Consider the following 20416-nt stretch of genomic DNA (forward strand, 5'->3'; position numbering starts at 1 on the left):
ACACACATAACTCACATGAGACCCATATGCACATCGAACCTCCTCTTCGTGCCCGGCTTGTTTTGTCTCTACAGGTGCTGGTCATAAAATTAGAATATTGTGATAAAGTTCATTATTTTCCATAATGTCATGATAAAAATTAAATTGTTATATATTTTAGATTCATTGCACACCAACTGAAATATTTCAGGTCTTTTATTGTTTTAATTTTGATGATTTTGGCAAACAGCTCATGAAAACCCAAAATCCCTGTCTCAAAAAATTAGAATATTATGAAAAGGTTCTCTGAACGAGCAATAAAAATAATCATCTGAATCAACAAAGTAACTCTAAACACCTGAAAAAGATTCCTGAGGCCTTTAAAAACTCCCAGCCTGGTTCATTACTCAAAACCACAATCATGGGTCAGATTGCTGACCTGACTGCTGTCCAGAAGGCCATCACTGACATCCTCAAGCAAGAGGGTGAGAAACAGAAAGACATTTCTGAACGAATCAGCTGTTTGCAGAGTGTTATATCAAGGCACCTCAGTGGGAAGTCAGTAGGAAGGAAAAAGTGTGGCAGAAAACGCTGCACAACGAGAAGAGGTGACCGGACCCTGAGGAAGATTGTGGAGAAGGGCCGATTCCAGAACTTGGGGGAAGCAGTTGACTGAGTCTGGAGTAGAAACATCCAGAGCCACTGTGCACAGGCGTGTGCAGGAAATGGGCTACAGGTGCTGCATTCCCCAGGTCAAAGGTCAAGCCACTTTTGAACCAGAAACAGCGGCAGAAGCGCCTGACCTGGGCTACAGAGAAGCAGCACTTTTTTCGGATGAAAGCAAACTTTGCATGTCATTCGGAAATCAAAGTGCCAGACTCTGGAGGAAGACTGGGGAGAAGGAAATGCCAAAATGCCAGAAGTCCAGTGTCAAGTACCCACAGTCAGTGATGGTCTGGGTGCCATGTCAGCTGCTGGTGTTGGTCCACTGGGTTTTATCAAGGGCAGGATCAATGCAGCAGCTATCAGAAGATTTTGGAGCACTTCATGCTTCCATCTGCTGAAAAGTTTTATGGAGATGAAAATTTAATTTGGTCTGGAATCGGCCCTTCTCCACAATCTTCCTCAGGGTCCGGTCACCTCTTCTCGTTGTGCAGCGTTTTCTGCCACACTTTTTCCTTCCTACTGACTTCCCACTGAGGTGCCTTGATATAACACTCTGCAAACAGCCGATTCGTTCAGAAATTTCTTTCCGTTTCTCACCCTCTTGCTTGAGGATGTCAGTGATGGCCTTCTGGACAGCAGTCAGGTCAGCAGTCTGACCCATGATTGCGGTTTTGAGTAATGAACCAGGCTGGGAGTTTTTAAAGGCCTCAGGAATCTTTTTCAGGTGTTTAGAGTTACTTTGTTGATTCAGATGATTATTTTTATTGCTCGTTCAGAGAACCTTTTCATAATATTCTAATTTTTTGAGACAGGGATTTTGGGTTTTCATGAGCTGTTTGCCAAAATCATCAAAATTAAAACAATAAAAGACCTGAAATATTTCAGTTGGTGTGCAATGAATCTAAAATATATGACAATTTAATTTTTATCATGACATTATGGAAAATAATGAACTTTATCACAATATTCTAATTTTATGACCAGCACCTGTATGTGTTTATATGTGTTTAGGTGCTGAGATTTTCTTTTTTTCTTCATCTCAAACTCTGCCCTGCAAAGAGTAGTGTGAGACAGGCTGTTTTTTTCCACTCTCCTTACCTGATGTTTTTCTTATTATTTTTTCCTATTTCCTCTGCAAGGCGGCGCCTGTCGGGCTGCGAGGCCTCAGCCATCCCCCCTACCCCTCTCTCACTCCCCCCCCCCCTCGTGTTGTTGTGTAATGGATGGTTGTACTGGAACTGCAATTTCGTTGTCTTTCTGACAATAACAATAAAATTCTTCTAATTCTTCTGATACAATCTAAGTACATGTTAAATCTAATTCAATCACTAAAATAGTACTCAAAATATACTAATCAAGCACGTTTTTAGTACAGTACACTAACAGTATACTTAAAGTACACTAAGTACTACTTAAGTTTGTCCAAAAAACAGTACGTTGAAGTATGCTTAGTACACTTTAAGTAGTGCATAAGTAATACTTAAATACTACTTAAGTACACTAAGCACCAAATTAGTATTTCAAAAAAAGTCACAATTTAAGTATACTAATTCTAAGTATACTTGAAATATACTCATGATTAGTCCTACTAAAAGTATGCTTAAGTATGTTAAAATTTAACATACCGTATTTTCCGCACTATAAGGTGCACCTAAAAACCTTCAATTTCCTCAAAAGCCGATAGTGGGCTTTATAATCTGGTGCGCCTTATATATGGACCAATATTGAGCCACAACAGGTCTAGCCATAGACATAATATAAGAGTAGACCCCGCATTGGCTGCTCCGGCGCAGGAAATAGGGCGGCCATCTTGGAGCGGTCGTCCCTCCTACTTTGCTCAACCAAAACAACAGGAGATGCCTCAGCACTGAGGGATATTGTTGTTCGGATCGATGGACTATTGATGTGAGGGCTCCACAAACAACATTTCACAAGTAAGATGGACATATTATTGTGTATATTCTGTGATTAGAATATTACTTTACTGTAGTTATGTCCACCGGCAAGATACCAGCTATTATTAGCTACAGTGCTTGGTGTAATACCGGGGTTGAGCCGCTCTATGAAGGCTAACTGAGATTCTGTAAATCTAAAAAAATTAATTATTCTCTAATTAAAATTAATTATTCTCTAACAGGCTCTTGTGTTTATCTGACACAAGAGCCTACATTAGAAATGAAACAATGTAACATATATTATAAAGCCTATATTATGTGTTATAACATTCATCAGCAAAGTTTACACAGGTGGTAAAGACTATTATTTATATGTAATTCTTTCACTCTGTCAAAAGTAAGATACATCCCAAATCTTCCGTTTTTGTCTTGAAGGTTTTCTAAAGACACGATGTGAGGAAGAAGTGGGAAGTATCTTTAGAGAGACGGATTCACTGCACAACACGAATGAATCTCGCATCGGATTTTGGACTCAAGCTCAGCTGCTGAATCACTCTGAAGCTAGAACTCGTCGGCTGAAAAACATATACATATATTTATATATATGTATGTATATTCATACATACATATAAACATGTATCCAATATATATTATTCAGTATTAATCATTATTTATTTGTGTCATTATTAATCATTATTTGTGTTTGTATAGTTATATAAATATGTATTGATATTACTAAATAATTTACATCAATATCAGAATATTCCATTCCTATTCTATTGTTATAGCCACTAAGCATATTTAAATATGCTGAACTATGTATTAAAAACATACTTAAAAAATACAATTGTTTATAAATGTAGCTTTGAGAGATCTTTGAATATGGTTTCCAGTAACAAAAAAGTGTGTTATTATCAATTAAATGCGCTGATACGTCATTGTGCCTGCTAAACACATAACGTTGAGTGGAGTGGTGGACCGCTCCAAGATGGCCGCCCTAAATCTCATCAACGATAATAGGAGAGAGCGGTCCATGAGGCGTCTATTCTTATATTATGTCTATGGGCCTAGCAACTACGTTAAGCAGCCGCTGACTTCATTTTCGCCCCGTAGAAGAAGAAGCGCTTGGTTCATGCTGGAATAGTTGTCAGAATGCTGGTTTGTTAATAAAGTTTGACTGACCTATCTACCTACCGACCGTCTAGAATCAGGTCGTCTGCAGGTCATTTAGCACCACATTCTCCACGAACATGCTGTGCACGAACGGAGAAGGGTGACCATCGTCCGGCCACGCCCCAGCCCAGTCACGGAAGGCTCTCCTCGCCGACTGCAGTCGGACTGTTTTGTTGACATTCTGTATGTCAACAAAGTGGGTTTAGACATTCATCCTTTAGTGCAGCTCCATCTAGTGTAACTCCGGCCTCTACTGTAGCGTCTATTCTATGCGCCTTATAATGCGGTGCGTCTTATATATGACAAAAGTGTTAAAAAAGGCCATTCATTGAAGGTGCGCCTTATAATCCTGTGCGCCTTATAGTGCGGAAAATACATTACTTAATACACTAATTTTTCACCTGGGGAGGTCTGCCATCTCTCAGTTGATAGCTGCTTCTTCCTGAAGGAGATCCATCCAGGATTTCTGGTGCTGCTCACAATGCTGCCCCCTTGTCAGTTCATGCTGTTCCCTGAGAAGAGTAATCAAATGTTAAAGCAGTTATATAAAGACTAAAAACATAGACATACTAATGTGGAAAAGTTAAACACCCACAAAAAACTATTTATATAAACAGGAAAATTTACATGCACACAAACATATTTAACATTGACAGACATACACTATAATAGCTAACTGGAATAAACTATATATATATATATATATATATATATATATATATATATATATATATATATATTCTGCTTTTATTTTTAAATATGTCAGTTTTGGTTCCCCATAAAACATCTTTGAGCGTACAAATATGAATCTGACGTAATTGGCTTTAATTTCATTACACTACGGCGCCCATATTCCTTTGTACACTGGGAGAATCCAGAATGCAATCACACAAACTCACACATATCCTCTGTATGACCACAACGAACTATATAAAGCACAAGCTGTGCCATCATTTCTGCTCTTAGTGCACCCTGCAGAGTCATCAGCTTTGATGACATCATTACCCATACCCATCCCTATTCTGCTTGTGTACAAATTACATGAAAACAAGACCATTCCTTTTTGGTTCTATTGTCTTAAAATGTCTTCCCAATACTCAATGAGTGTTTTTCCTCCTCATGAGCTCTAGCTTTACAGGCTTAATCTTAAATTTTAAACTCGTTTTATAGATGTTTTATATTTCTTGTTGGACAATTTCCACCACATTACTTCAGATAAATAAATAAACTAGGAATTTATTTTTCTTTTTTTGCATATTTTCATATACTCTACTTGCTAGTCTCTCCTAAGAGGCATTGATTGTTTTGTTTTGCCTTCTTTTCCTTTTGCCTAAATAGATCAAAGTGCAGATGAAGGTCTAAACCAATCCTGGGTACTGGTAATCTGTGGTCTGTGGTCGATTTTATTTTTTAAGTCATCATTATGAGATATTTTGTGCCTATACATATTGTTCTGAGAAAAACAACAATTCATGTCATTAAACTGATGCTTGCAGATCTCCTTAAATGTACACAGACACATTTCATGTGATGTAATTTCATGTACAGCAACACCCTAAACACAATCCTCAAACCAGCTTACTAACTCATCTCTCTCCATTCTGCCGTGTTAATGGAAGCAGACCGCATATCCAGCCTGCTTTAAATCCCCCTATTCAGTTTGAACTGTTCACTAATGCTTTCCATCAATTTACTAATGTTCCTTTGCCACAAAAGGCCACAAGTCAGCAGCCCCTAAAGGGCTCCTCCTCACACATTTTCACAACCTCAATAGCCCATTAGGTTGCATTAGAGCCTCTTCTGGTTGGATATCCTGACTTCATGGCATAAAAGTAGACTTCCTCAGTTACCTTTTAAGACTCTGCATATTACCACATATTTTACATTACAAACCATCTCTAATGCACCCATCATGTTGCTACCACATCTGTGTGGCAGGCTGCTTTGTATGGTTCTTGTCCCATGGCACCAAGAGTGCTTGAAGGTTTTAGCTTTCAAGAAAATATTTGTTGAGATTTTCCATATGCTTCTAAGAGTTGGTCCTTGCTAGTAATATGAACTGCAATGTTCATAGGTGAAATCACATGGAGAAGATTTTGTTTTGAGGTAATCAAAATGAGTCAGCTCATTTTGACTCATTGTATTTGAGCATCAAATATACTTTGGACCAGGGTCGCGGTATAGAGGGGAAAAGTGATGACAATTCTAGGGGCCCTGACCAACAGGGGGCCTTCCACAATTTATTTATTGTTCATAGATATAAAAAAAAATTGGGGCCCTGTCAAATACAAAATTAATCATATTGTATTTTTGAAGATTGTTTTAGGAGTAAAAATTTAATGTTCCCACTCCCAGACCAAAAAACACATGCATATTTGCCCAAACCCCCCTTGCATGAAATGGTTCGTTCCTACTTGGAGCGCTTGAGAGTGACGCTGTTCAGCAGTAGACAGTAGGAAACAAGAACGACTGTGGCAGACTATGCTGCTAAGAAGTTAGAAAATCAGGTTTACAAGAAAAAAAAATTGAGGGAGAGAGAAAAAAAGGCAAGCGTGTCAATTTATAACCCAGGTTTTCTCCGAGAGGTGAGTAGACTGTATGAGATTATCAACCATTTAGCATAGTTAGCATAGCTACAGACTACCGTTTGCCTCCATTTCACTAGCATTTAATGAATTAAGGAAAAAAATACCAACATATTCATATATCTTTTACCACACTTAACAGATGAGTCAGTCAGCAGCAGCTCTAATTCATGTCATTCCTGACCTGTTCTCTCCTAAGTGAAATTAAAGCTGCAGTATGTAACTTTTATAAAAAAATATTTTTTTCCACATATTTGTTAAAACTGTTACGTTGCGAAAGTATGGTATGAGAGGTAAAATGTGAAAAATCTATTTCCTCTGCCTTGTCCCCAGGGGCGCTGCAAGAAATCCTGGGCCCCCTGACAAAAAATTAGATTGGGCCCCCCACGCAGCTGCTGTTACACTTTTGAGTATATTTGACCCATAAAAAGCGTCACAATTTTAAAGGCTTGCATCTGCCTTGCTTTCTTTGGTTCAATACTGATAATTAGCACAATATTTACTGCTCATGAATTTTACATGAAACAGTCGATGCAAGTAGGTTGCTTAAATTGTTTTCTATTAGTTTTAGATTACTGAAATGTCTCCCCATGAGCAACAGTCAAAAGTAACGTGCAACTACATTACTATTACTGGTTAAAGTAATGCACCGTTCTGACCAAAACAACCAATCAGAACTATTAGGATGCTCTTAACGCTGTCAATTAGCCTCATTCACCCATTGCTTAAATGTGCTAATGGGGAAGAAACAACTTATTACAGGAAAACCGTTTATCTGCCGTCATTGGTAGCTATGCTAACTAAACTGAGCATTCACAGTTTGAATCTGCACAGCTCTGTGCTATGCTAGCTGCAGCACGGCACAAATCGAGGAGGAGGAATGATGAGCACATGAGATTGTGATTGACAGCATTGAAACTGGTAACTGAAATTACAATTTTATTTTACTTAACTGAGGTTAGTTTTTTTTTTTTATTGAATAATTGGGAAAAAAAAATTTAACTTCATACTCTGCGAACCAGACCCTAAACTTACTTAAAATCTGGGTTGAGTTTTTTCCCCTTCATTAATGACACACTTTTATTACATACATTATATCTATCTTGGTTATTCAGGGTGAGTTATTTTTAATTCTAAATGAATATCCTTGTTGGACTTTTATTAAATGCTATTCTCCTTCAAGATACATTTACCTAATGCTAGAATAAATGCAATGTACATTATGCAGCAAAGGAAATTAGAAGACATATATCCATTATGGAGATGATCGTTTTGGACGGGCGATGTGCCCCTATTGCATAAGAAATACTGAAGAATGACTGATATCATTAACGATACAGGGAAGACGTTTTTTAGTTATCTTGCTTTGCTATCAAAGTCGTTAGCTAGTAGCTAGCTAATAGCACAACAACAGCCTAATGTCTGTATGATAAAAATACTGAATCCATAAATAAGAACAGTTTTTCCTCACCTGGCTGTCTCCTCCCCTCAGTAGTTCTAAAGAGAAAGGCAGACGCAGAGGCCTGTCAGTGTCTGTTGTATTTCATTACCTCTCTGCTTAAACCGCTACTCCGTGCTGAAGCAGAAACGATACTTCAATGTTTTCCGTTATCTGACAAGTAGCAAGTCTACTCCACTTTATTCACCAAAAACTGTTCTGTAATCTGGAACTTTCACTACGTTGAGCTCCAGTTAGCCGCCTTATTTCACTGCGCGAGAAGCAACTGTGTCATGTGTCACGGGCAAAAGGTCAAAGGTAACAAGGTGACCGACTTATTATGTTGTACAAAAAAAACCCAACAAAAAACTAATAATTTTAGTACATGTTATTATGCGTCAGAAATAATAATACAAAAAAAAATAAATAAAAATTTTTGACCAAAAGGGCACTTGGGGGCAAGGAGCAAAAGGGGCAGGTGCTCAAGCACCCCTAGCCCCCCCTGCACGTGCCTGGTTGCTCGTGTGGAGAGACATTTCAGTAATCTAAAACTAATAGAAAAAATGTAAGCAAACCTACTTGCAGACTGTATGCATACTGAATTTTACTCTTTGTTGAGAAAATAAATTTAAAATAAGCTAGTTTTAAAACTTTACATGTCTTAATTCAAATGGCCTAATTGTAGTTTTGAAATTAGTAATGTATTCTGGCTCTTTGACCTTTAATTTATCTGTAGTTACAGCAGATGGTTTGCTAGGATCGTTTGAACTGCCTTTTGTCTGTGGGAAAACAATACAGTGGAAGTTGTAGCTTTTCACACTCATCTGTGAAAGGCCGTAAACACGGCAGGGGTTTCTGGCTTGAGAGAGGGTCAGAGATAGCTCCTGGTTGGAGGAGCAAAGGTACGCCTTATTTGAATAAATTAAATACAAGAGGATAAAACTTTCTACACAGAAGTAACAAATCAGATTTTGCGCTTGCAACTTCTCCAAAGACGTCTTTGCTTTTTGTTTGTCGCTTCCATCTTTTGTCTTTTTCTCTCTCAGGTAAATTCATGTGTTGTTTGTGCTCTGAGGTTTCTGATGTTATGTGATGTGTTTGTCTGGTCATAGTATGCATCTGTCTTGAATAAATGCTGATTATTGTGACGCTGTTATCTCTGCGTGATCTCAGTCTTTGCGCACAGCATTTTTCTGAACCCGGGCATAAGAGAGGATTTAACGAGTCAAAAAGTTTTTAAAGTTCAAGAATTTTTCCTCTCTTAACATCTTGCATGTAAAATTCATGTTCATGAGCAGTAATTTTGTACTAGTTATCAGTATTGGACCAAAGAAAGCAAGGCAGTTGCAAGCTTTTGAAATTGTGATGCTTTTGATGGGTCAGATAGACTCAAATTGTAACAGTAGCTGCCCAATTTAATTTTTTGTCAGGGGGCCCAAGATTCCTGGGAACGCCCCTACTTTGGACAGTCCAGTTCCATCCGGAGGTTCTCTGGTACAATACTGGACAGACGCAAAACCTATTGGAGAATCTGTAGAAATGTAGCCCAAAATATAAATTAATTTTTGTTTGGATGACAATTTCTTTGTAATAACAATGATTCTTGGGAATCATTGTGTAATGAAGAGAGCTTCATTACTGGACTATTTTTACTTAAATCACTGTATGGCACTTTAAAAGCACTTTTTGCACTTTATTAAGCACCACACATTTAGCATAGATTTGCACATAAATAACAACTTGCACACAAGAAGTTTTAACTGTATTTATTGAGTATTTTTAGTGATCAACATGTAGCCTTTTGTTCTGGGCTCTGCACAGCTGCTCCTTATTAACAAGTGAGGTGGTTGCCTGTGAAGGGAGGATAATTGTTACTCAGAGCAAGGACCTACTGGTGGGTAAAACTGAGCAAATGTTTGTGCATAATCTATTCAGTTTGGAGTGCTAATATGAAGTGACTCACCTGTCTTTTCTGTGTCCTCTCCAGGGTGTTTGGACAAATAATACCTGGGGGTCTTGACACCATTTATAACCTATAAACCAGGAGAGGCCATTGAAAAGTGTGTGGGGGGGATTGTTTATGGGTTTTTGTGGTATTTCATTATGGTGTAAGATAAAACATAAAATATTTATAAAACGTAAGTGGAAATGTTTGTATTTAGTAAAATGTATTGTATTTAAATAGGTGGAGATTGGTGAATTGAGATCTCCCTGTGAATTGAGGGTGGTTTGGTCTGTCACAGCTGGGACTATTTAAGGTTGCAGTTTCACCTGTGAAATTGTTCTTGTTCTTGATGCTGTGAGAAGAATAAACCACTGCTGTTTCCACCTGACTCTGCCTCAACTATTTTTCCTCACTGTAAAATCCAGCTGCAAAAGGCCACCTTGTTGCACATTGTTAAACAGTAGGAAAGTCTGTTAATTTCCCCCTGGAATGGTGCCACATTTGTAAGCCTGTGTGGGTTGAGCAGCAGAACTGAGAGGTGAGGTTGATCCCAAGAAAAACACATCAAATCCTTTTTACAAAGACTACTTAAATTTGTCAAGATATTTTTTCCCACATGCGCTTTGATAACCTCCCATTCATAAGATGGCACCAAATAAGCCTCAGAAGTCTGTGAAGGAGAGCACAGGCAAAGCCAGCAAATAACAAAAGAGAAACTTTTGTTGAAGAAATATGGATAAGAATTTGCTGGTGTCCTGTGATGAACTGGAAACATGCCCAGGGCATTTCTCCTAAAGGAACCAGTAAAATCAATGTACAAAGCAAACATATTCATTGTATTTTCATACAGTAGTGAATATAGTTCTTTTCATGTAATAATATGATGGTTGTGTAACACTTGCCTAAAATGGATTAAGTTGTTGGCTATCCTTTTTTTTTATTTTATTTTCACAATAATGAACAGAAAACAAGTAGCTCTAAAAGTCAACTTATTGTTGGCTTATATATTCATTAAGACACACCTTTCCTTTAAAGTAACGGTTCTCAACGTGGGCGGTACCGCGTTCAGAGGACGGCAGGGGGCGCTGGCGGACATTTTTACACAAAGGGGGCGCTGGGATGCCTTTGGGGGGCGTTTGGTCGAAGGTAAACTTTACACCTTAAATGCACAACAATGCCAGTTTAGACTTTGAGCAACTTGGTAAAACTGTATTGTGTAACATTAAACCATGCTTGGCTGCAACTGTATTCTATTCAGTGTTTGTTAGCTTCTGTTAGCTTCTTGGCGCAGCTCCGTTCTCCTGCTACTGGTAGCTAAAATCACGATACCCTCGCTGTGTATCCCTCTGAAAAATGAACCCATTCAAATAAAGAAATCCCTCCATAGTGATACCACGATAGAGAGCGTTCATTTTATAGCGTTAACAACGGTGCTGTAAGTGGTCCGGTATGAAACGGGGGTAGAACAACACGGCACTTTTAAATTTCAATAATCAGAATGCAGAAATTGTTTCCGTTGTTTAAAAGGTTTATGTCAGTCTGCCTTTTCCCCATCGATACGCTTCCCGACCGCCCTGCACCTTAAGGGCTTAAAAAAAAAGACGCACACATTGCGCAAAACTCTGAAACAGGAGAAGCGGGACATAAAACGGAGCGACGAACTAGATGTGAATTATGGCATAAAAACAGAGAATCCGACGGTGAACAGTGAAAAATCAACACATGATGTGAAACATGACGATTAGGAGGCGCAGCAGGTGATGAGTGAAGATTAACGATGGTCAATAAACGATCAAATAAATCTAGCAACAGGAAAGAAACTAAAGTGGACATAGCAATAAACCAAGAGAGGATAATACTAATCAGATGAAAATGGAAATAAATGAAGAACAAAATGCAAGAATAAACTAAGAAAAAACTAAAGCAAATACAGAGGAATAAACTGGTATGGCAAGACCTTTCGAGCAATAATTAATACAGAGGACTGTATGGCAAGAATAAACAGACACTATCTCCAGATAAAAGGTAAAATAATATTGTTGAAGTGTCATGGGTTTGTTGACACCATATCTGATACTGAGAATAAATATATCTTACAGGCCATAACAGTAAATAACTTATCACTTATTTATGTTTTTAATTAGATTTGATATATTTATTTCTTCAATATTATTTTCCATGTCAGTGTTAATGTCATGAGGCTGACGACTCCATGACACTTTCAATTTGACTCATTAAGAACCAGATTTGTTCTTTGTAATTTCTGTCCAGTAAAACTATTAATCTATAAATCAATAGACAGGTCTATATGAAGATATAATCCATGTTTCTGTCTCATATTTGTATGGCATTAAAAGGAACTTTTGTTTTTCCACTGAAAGCTCTGGTTTGCACAATAAATGCCATGTGGGTGAAGTTTTACAGATGATACTCTGATGTCCCATTCTCCTGAAGGCAGCACAGAGCTGCACCACCAGAAACTCACAAAAACACTGAGGAGAAGAAGAGCTATGATTAATGTAGTTACAGTTCTATCCATGTTTTAATGTTGCAGAGCTCAGTCGGTTTGCAAATAGTTCAAAGTTTAAACTGGCATGTTAATCTTTTATCTGATCATTTGTGCAAGATTTAACAACTAGAAAATGGCACAAAATAAGAATATTTTTTCCACTCTGATTGGCTGCTGTTAGACCTACCGATTTTAACTTGAATGTTCATTGCATTTTTTGTAAACACCTGTGAAAATAATTTCTATTCCCATGGCTTTTTTGTTTATGGGAAATTATCTTTGATAAATACAGAAACAAGCATAAAAATCAAAACATCTACAATAGTGATAGTAATATTAATGATGAAATAATGGTCAGTGCAAAGTAGCCTGCAAATTCTTTGGTGGGGGGCGGTGAGGGAACTGGATAAGGGCTAAGGGGGGGCGCTGGCACAAAAAAGGTTGAGAAACACTGGTCTAAACTAATTAAAGTGTAACTAAAATCAACTTCCTTTTCTTGCTGCTAAACAACCCAGATAGCACATGATGTTAAATCAACGTTGAAAAATAGTTAGAATCGTTGATTTTTGGTTGAAGTCGACAAATGACGGTGGATCAACCATCAAACAACCATCCAATCAAACCATTGAAACTGTGACATTGAATCAATGTTGTTCGGTGGTTGAAATCTGATGTCTGAAATGCCGAAGTCTGATTAATGGTTGATTTTTGGTTGAAGACGACAAATGATGGTGGATCAACCATCAAACAACCATCCACCTCTAGCCAAGTAACCAATGTTGAAACTGTGTCATTGAATTAGTGTTGTTTTGTCGTTGAAATCTAATGACTGAAATGCTAATGTCTAATCAACATCTGATCAATATTGAATCAATGTCAGCTGTATTCCCGCACCCCTTCCCCTCCTCTCCTCTTCATCAGCGCTCTGGGTCAGAGTATTTTATTACTGAGTGGGGGTTATCACATTTAAATTAAGCACTGTAGAGGATAGTGGGTGCTGATTCCTTTCTGTACATTTTCTTACTTGTTCATAACAATTCTCACTGACTGTGTGTGTGATATATTGACACAAAAACATCTACAACTTACTAAAAGGAGCGGAGCGGTCCACCCCCACCATTTACATGAGTGGGATGTCCCAAACACACAGCCACTTCACTGTTGGCTTGTTGGAAAATATGTTAATTCAATGTTGAATTATCATCACAAAGGTTGCATGTTTGGTTGAGGTCAACAACTGATGGTGGATCAACTATAAAACAACCATTCAATTCTAGCCAATTAACTAATGTTGAAACTGTGTCATTGAATCAATGTTGTTTTGTGGTTGACATCAAATAAATGAAATGCCAACGTCGAATCCAGTGTGTTTCACCACTGGTCCTCCAGCCCCTACAAGTTTTAGGCATTTCCCTAATTCAACACACATGATATTAATTGACGTCTGATTAACGGGGTTTTGCTGAACTGAAAAAACGCAGGTCAGTTTGATTGAGGACAAGGTTTGGGGAAGAACTACCCAGATAGCACACAATGTTAATTCAATGTTGAATTATGATCACAAAGGCTGCATGTATGGTTCAGGTCAACGACAGAAGCTGGATCAACCATCAAACAACCATTCAATTCTAGCCAATTAACATTCATTGATTGAAATGCCACATCGAATCCAGTGTTTTTCAGCACTGGCACCAGGCACACTGCCCTGCAAGTTTTAGGCATTTCCCTAATTCAGCACACATGATTTTAATTAACATTTGATTTACAAGGTTTTGCTGAACTGAAAGCATGCAGGTCAGTTTGCCTTGAGGATAAGGTTTGGGGAAAAACTAGTAATCAAAGTGTTCAGGTGTTTTTTGCACCCCTCACCACCGCCTGCCATTCAAACGCCCAACCCCCTTCCCTCCACCTGCCAAAAACACACACACCTCTTTTCCCCCCACCTGGGCCCATCTACCCCTCAATCGGGTGAAACTTTAGTTTTAAGTGAGGGTTTTTCATTTTTCAAAAGATTGTTTTGGCTAGTGGCCTTTATTTGATAGTTAATTGACAGGAAGGTGGGTAATGAGAGAAGGGGGGTAATGCAGCAAAGGTTGCCAAGGTCAGGAATTGAACCTGCGACAGCTGTGTTGAGGACTGAGTCCTTGATTGTGGTTTGTGCTTAACCCCTGCGCCACCACAGCACAACCCCTTTTAGGTGAGGGTTAATCACGTTTTAACTTAAGCACTATGTGTTGACAACACTGAGTTGTGATTCCGTTCTGTACCCAGATTCACTAGCGGAACAAGTCAGCGTTGGGCCGGGGGGCGGGGCTAATTACCGGACCCCTAACGAATCACCAGGCCCCTGACGTTTATCGCCTGTGCTACCAGAAACTGTTGAGCGAGGGGCGGGGAGGTTGGTCTGCGTTTTTTGTTTGATCTTTACCCAGGAAACACATCGGCTAAACCGTGAGTGAAACGGTCACTGGGACTGACTAGTATATATTCCATTGAGGGAAAGTAACTTTAACATTAAATAGACCTTTCTCAACAGGCGGTAGACTTTCTCAGTCTATAATCAGACATTTAAGCGACTTGAAACCGCACCCCCAGCCCCACCCCCCCATAGCTCTGCACCTGCCCATATTGCACATGATGGCAATTCAACATTGAATTAACATCTTTTGCCAACAAGCCAACAGCGAAGTGGCTGTGTGTTTGGGACATCCCACTCATGTAAATGGTGGGGGTGGACCGCTCCACTCCTTGTAGTAAGTTGTAGATGTTTTTGTGTCAATATATCACACACAAATGGTCAGTAGGACTTTGTTATGAAAAAGAAAGAAAATGTACAGAAATGAATTTTCACCCACTATCCTTTACAGAGGTTAATTTAGAATGTAATACCCCCCACTCACTAATAAAATGCTCTGACCCAGAGCTCTGATGAGGAGGAGAGGAGGGGAAGGGGTGTGGCAAAACAGCTGACATTGATTCAACATTGATTCAACATTGATCAGTCGTTGATCAGACATTAGCATTTCATTCATGAGATTTCAACCACAAAACAACATTGATTCAATGACACAGTTTCAACATTGGTTACTTGGCTAGAGGTGGATGGTTGTTTGATGGTTGATCAACCGTCAGTTGTTGACCTCAACCAAAAATCAACCCTTCTAACTATAATTCAATGTTGATTTACCGTTGTGTGCAATCTGGGCAGTTTGTTGCAGCCCTCATCACCTCCTCATCTCCCCCTACTCCCTCCCAAACCTCCCCCACCCAGCCGCTCCTCCCAACCTTCTCCTCTTTACCCCCTCTCATCCCTTCTTCCCTCCCCCTCCTTGAGCTCTGGGTCAGAACATTTTATTACTAGGTGGGGGTTAATCATGTTTCAAATTAAGCACTACATGTTGAGAACAGTGGGTTGTGATTCCTTTCTGTACATTTTCTTTCTTTTCTGTAAATATTATTACTGACTGTGCATAATGTGTTGACACAAAAACATCTACAAGTCTGTACTAGGAGTTGTACAGTCCACCTCCCCAATTTTACACTTGTGGTTTGTCCCAACCAAACAGCCACTTTGCTGCTGGCTTGTTTGCTACCGGCTTCTGAATTGAATTCTCCGCTGAGCACTTTTATGGTAAGTTTTTCAATATTACTTTGATCTTAAATGTGTTTATTGAAAAATAAGGGCATTGTTTTGTGCCCATAGTAATCCTGGTTATTTTGGGGCAAAACGGATATTTTTAATAATTGAGGTCATGTCTCCTTTTGTATTATTTTCATCCTACCCACCACTCCAGGCCTAAGTATGAAATCCTGTGAGATTTTGTGGGATTTGAGTTTTTAAAATAGGGTGGGGCCTATTGTTTGGTCTGGGAGAGCATGTGGTGGACAAGAAAGTGTAAGGCTGGCTGCTCCAGGTGGGCTTTAAATTGTTGTGATAGTAATCACTTGTTTTTAACTTTTTATTATGATATGCTTAGGGACGTGCTTAAATGAACCTCTGTACGAGAACAGCTGAGTTGGATGATTACATGACCGTCTGCAGCCATCAAGAAGTGCAGAAGGTTGTTAATCATCCACAGATTCAATCCAGGTGAGGCAGAAGGGAAACACTTAACATGTAAGGCAGGTGAAACACTGAACTAAACCTGCTAATGACTGATTCAGTCTGTTGATCCTTGGATTGGTAACTGGTTAAATTGAACTGGACTATTGTTACTTGTGTGGGATCTTTATTAGCATATAGACACTTTTTAAGGAATTTAATCAACTTATTTGGAAATATTTGTAGTTGATGGAAGATTGAACCAGCTATTTGATGGAAGTTTATTCTGTAAAAATTATAATTTTTCCAACTACACTATAAATCACCTTTTGTTCTATTTATTTGTCTCTGGTGTGTTAAATAAACCCTGATCCTCCCTGAGTTTTATTGTTAGGTTTTCTGATAAACAGCCCTTTATTTTAAATATTGATTTAATATCAATATCGTAAATCCTACACTATACTGCAGCTTAATGGGTAAATGTAGTTGTATATGTAAACATTAAGATAAATATTAATGAGAGATTAAGATATTAATTTAACAGTGAGTGTACATGGGGAACTATATGGTTTGTATTTGTTCTCAGACCTGTAACCAGTACACTGTTTAATCTTTCATTGTGTTTCAGAACTTTTCAAATGTTTATCATCTTTCTAACCGGCACCTTCCTCACTTTTATTTTTTCAGCTGTTGCTCTGCAGTTTGACCGAAAGCTGACTCTTGAGGACTGCAGCAAAACTGTCAAGAAGTGGCTTCATTATGCGCCAGAATGAGAGGAAGACATCGCAAGGAATCAAAGTGACGCCAACCAGAGTCAAACTGGGGTTACCACAACTTGTACTGTTTCCCTACTTCATACAGTACAAAGCTTAACCTCATGGACTCTGTTCTTCTGTGGACAACAGACTGTTGTTTTGACGGTCAAAAAGGAATCAAATATGTTTAAAGATCTGTCCCTCTTTTCTTAAATAAAATGTTAAATCAAACCCATGTTGTCATTTTTAAACTTTTGTACACAGTTTACTAGGGCTGTTGTAAACGAATATTTTAGTAATCGAGTAATCTATCGATTATTCTTACGATTAATCGAGTAATCGGATAAAAAAAATTATAAAATGAAATATTGGTAAATCTGGCATAATACCGGTGTTACTATCAGATATCAATATCAGTCCAATTTTTCATATTTGAGCATCCCTAACAGTTGCTTTTTTGTAGTTTAGAAAACTAACCTGTAACAATAATAGCTCACTTTCTAAGTTAACCAGAAGAAAAGTTATAGAAAAATCTGAAATTATATTGAATTTAATAACAAAGAGGCAGGCTCACAAATATGCTTATAAAAAATGTCTACAATCCAGCTTTTAGTTTATGTATTCATCTTCAGTGAGTTTAATAGATTAATTAAACTCACCTTGCCACCTAACCTGTCACGCTTTGGGTTTGAAAATACGGGAAATGCCGCCTGGAGTGGGAGGAGAGGGCGAATGAACGAACGTAAGATGGGGTGGAGGGGAGGAAATAGACCAGCGGACTGACGAACCGTTAGACCGGGGGACGAACACGGGGGGAAGCAATACGGGATATTTACGACACCTTCACTGGTCACACTCAGAAACTCATCTACCAGCCATGTACGATGCGCTCCGCCACCCGTTTCTTCAGACCGGGATATGAAATTTATTGTGCGGTTCGTCGGTAAAGCTACATTTACACGGTAAGCATCAGCTACTCAGCCGCCCGCCCTGTTCAGTCTATCCGCTCACCTCAGCGCTCTTCCCGCCGTTCGCTTTCAACCAGCAGCTCCGGAGGAGAAATGCTGCCGTACTCCAGGCATTCCCCCAGTCATGTTAAGGATGCTTATTGGTTCCCCAAAAACGATAAAAAGTCGGGCATTATCATCAATCAATAAAATCCCCACGGGCCAATCTTGAAGATTGGACTTTTTGCCGCTGAGACTTAGCTTTTGTCAACAACTCAGAGGCGGAAGTGAGAGCTCCGCGCAACGCAAATGAAGTCCCGGCCGGAACACAGTGCGCTAACTAATAAAACATAAATTAACGAAGCTTCGAGGCAGGTAAATTTTCCTCGAGGAATTTTAGTAATCGAGGTACTCGAATCATTCGAGGAATCGTTTCAGCCCTACAGTTTACCCATCATCTGCCAATAATATAGTGTTTAACACCAGTGAAGAAACTTTTAGTGGCATGTTATGATGTAGACCTATCAGACCTAAAATGTACATAAATCCTTAGCTTTCATTCAATATAAAAACAACCCAAATCTGCATGTACATCCACAGTCAAATGAGTGTTGATTCCTAACTGATTCAATGTAGAATCAACACAAATATGCATGCAGATTCACGTTCAGATGAAGGTTGAATCAACATTGATTCAATGTAGAATCAACACAGATATGCATGCAGATCCACGTTCAGATGAAGGTTGAATCAACATTGATTCCTAACTGATTCAATGTAATATCAACACAAATAGGCATATAAGTTGACATACAGATGATGGTTGAATCAACATTGATATAATGTCAGTAATGGTTGAAACCCTAACGTTGATTCAACATACAAGTCACCGACCACTTTCGATGTTGTTTCAATGTCAGCGTTCAACATTGATTCAATGTTTCTGTGCTATCTGGGAATCTATATAGGCTGTTTAGTGTTCTATCTTTATGTGTCTGTGCAAATTTTTACACTTTTGTGTAAATTGGTTTAGTTCTAAACCATTTTTCCTTAAATTGTCCCAGTGTTGTCCCAACCCTCCTTCTGTCAAACGATGTGTAAGCAGCTCAGTGCTCCTGTTCAAACAATACAGTCTATCATCACACAGCCCTAAAAACCATCTCACTCTGCCTTGCCTGGATGAGTTGGGATTTAGACTATCAAGCATCGATTGATAGCGTTACTCAGCTTTACAAATATGTGTTTCATGTGCAATGTGGTCATGGAGTGGAATGAGTCTCCTTTGCTCTGATGGCTGACAATGGTATGCTGCAGGACAGGAAACAAAAGGATGGCTTGGTACCATAATGAACCTGTCACACAGCAGACAATGTGGCTCCGACAAGGAGGCAACAATCCCCTGCCCTCCTCCAGCAAAGCAACCAGCGAAATTCATGTATTTGAAATTTTGACTTTCATGTATTCATAATGATCTACATTGCATGTAATAAAATGACAATCACCTCTTGTCTGTTATTGAGTTGGTATGGGTATGCAACTTTTACAGTAAACAGGATTTTTACACATTTGTTAAAATATAGGAACTTTTTACTTTGACTTTAATTGAAACATTTAAGTTCATATCCTACGTCTGACGTCATGATGCAAACCTCACTAGGGACAGATCCTGTATCAACCAGGGTGCTGTGGTGGGCAGGGGCAGAGCACAACAAACAGACGAGGCCTTAGTCCTTGATGTGGCCATTGTTGGTTCGATTCCTGGCAAGATGACCTTTGCTGCATGTCTTCCCTCTCCTTCATTACCCACTTACCTGTCTAACTACTCTCAAATAAAGGCTGAGTCAAAAAAAAGACATTTAAAAGAGATCCTTTATAAGTTTACTTCTTTATTTGAAGTAAACTAAATGATTTGAGTAACACTGATTTAAACTAGTCATTTTAAACACACTTAATGAATTCAGTTAAAAAAAACTATATTGATTTGGATAAACTTAGTAGACATAAATTAATTGGATACACATAACTTGAGTTGGCTAGACTTGATGAATTGAGATGGATGATCAATTGAATTGGATAGAACTTGAGTATTTAAACTTAATTAAGTTGGATGAACTCAATTGAATTACTTGTTACCAATTGCTGCAATTCAATTATGTTGGTTCAACTGTTAAATATGTTAACCTTTCTATTAGGGCATGATTTAAATGAATTAAAATTTTTTAGCAATAACATTTCATCCATCATGGCATTAAATGATGGAACACCACAGTTTATCCAATTTAGAGTGCACTCTAGTGTACACTTTCGAGAATTAAGTGAAATTAATTAAGTGAGATTTGCACTTTGGAAAAATCTCACTTGAATATGAATACAATGAATATGTTTGCTTTGTACATGGATTTTACTAAAAATTGCACTCTCAAAAGTGTACACACGCACACACGCACAACACCCCACACGCACACACACACATATCAAAGAA

At 38.5% G+C, this 20416-nt stretch overlaps 1 long non-coding RNA gene across 1 annotated transcript; it reads left to right on the forward strand.

Annotated features, from left to right (window-relative positions):
• Positions 1-15555: 15555 nt before the first annotated feature.
• Positions 15556-17218, forward strand: LOC148159528 (uncharacterized). The gene is made up of 3 exons (XR_015763109.1): positions 15556-15821; positions 16168-16280; positions 16920-17218. It is a non-coding gene; the product is annotated as an uncharacterized LOC148159528 (long non-coding RNA).
• Positions 17219-20416: the final 3198 nt, after the last annotated feature.

The sequence above is a fragment of the Poecilia mexicana genome, unplaced genomic scaffold (genome assembly GCF_051168715.1).
Source record: "Poecilia mexicana isolate PSO_F unplaced genomic scaffold, ASM5116871v1 scaffold_6, whole genome shotgun sequence".
Classification (NCBI taxonomy): domain Eukaryota; kingdom Metazoa; phylum Chordata; class Actinopteri; order Cyprinodontiformes; family Poeciliidae; genus Poecilia; species Poecilia mexicana.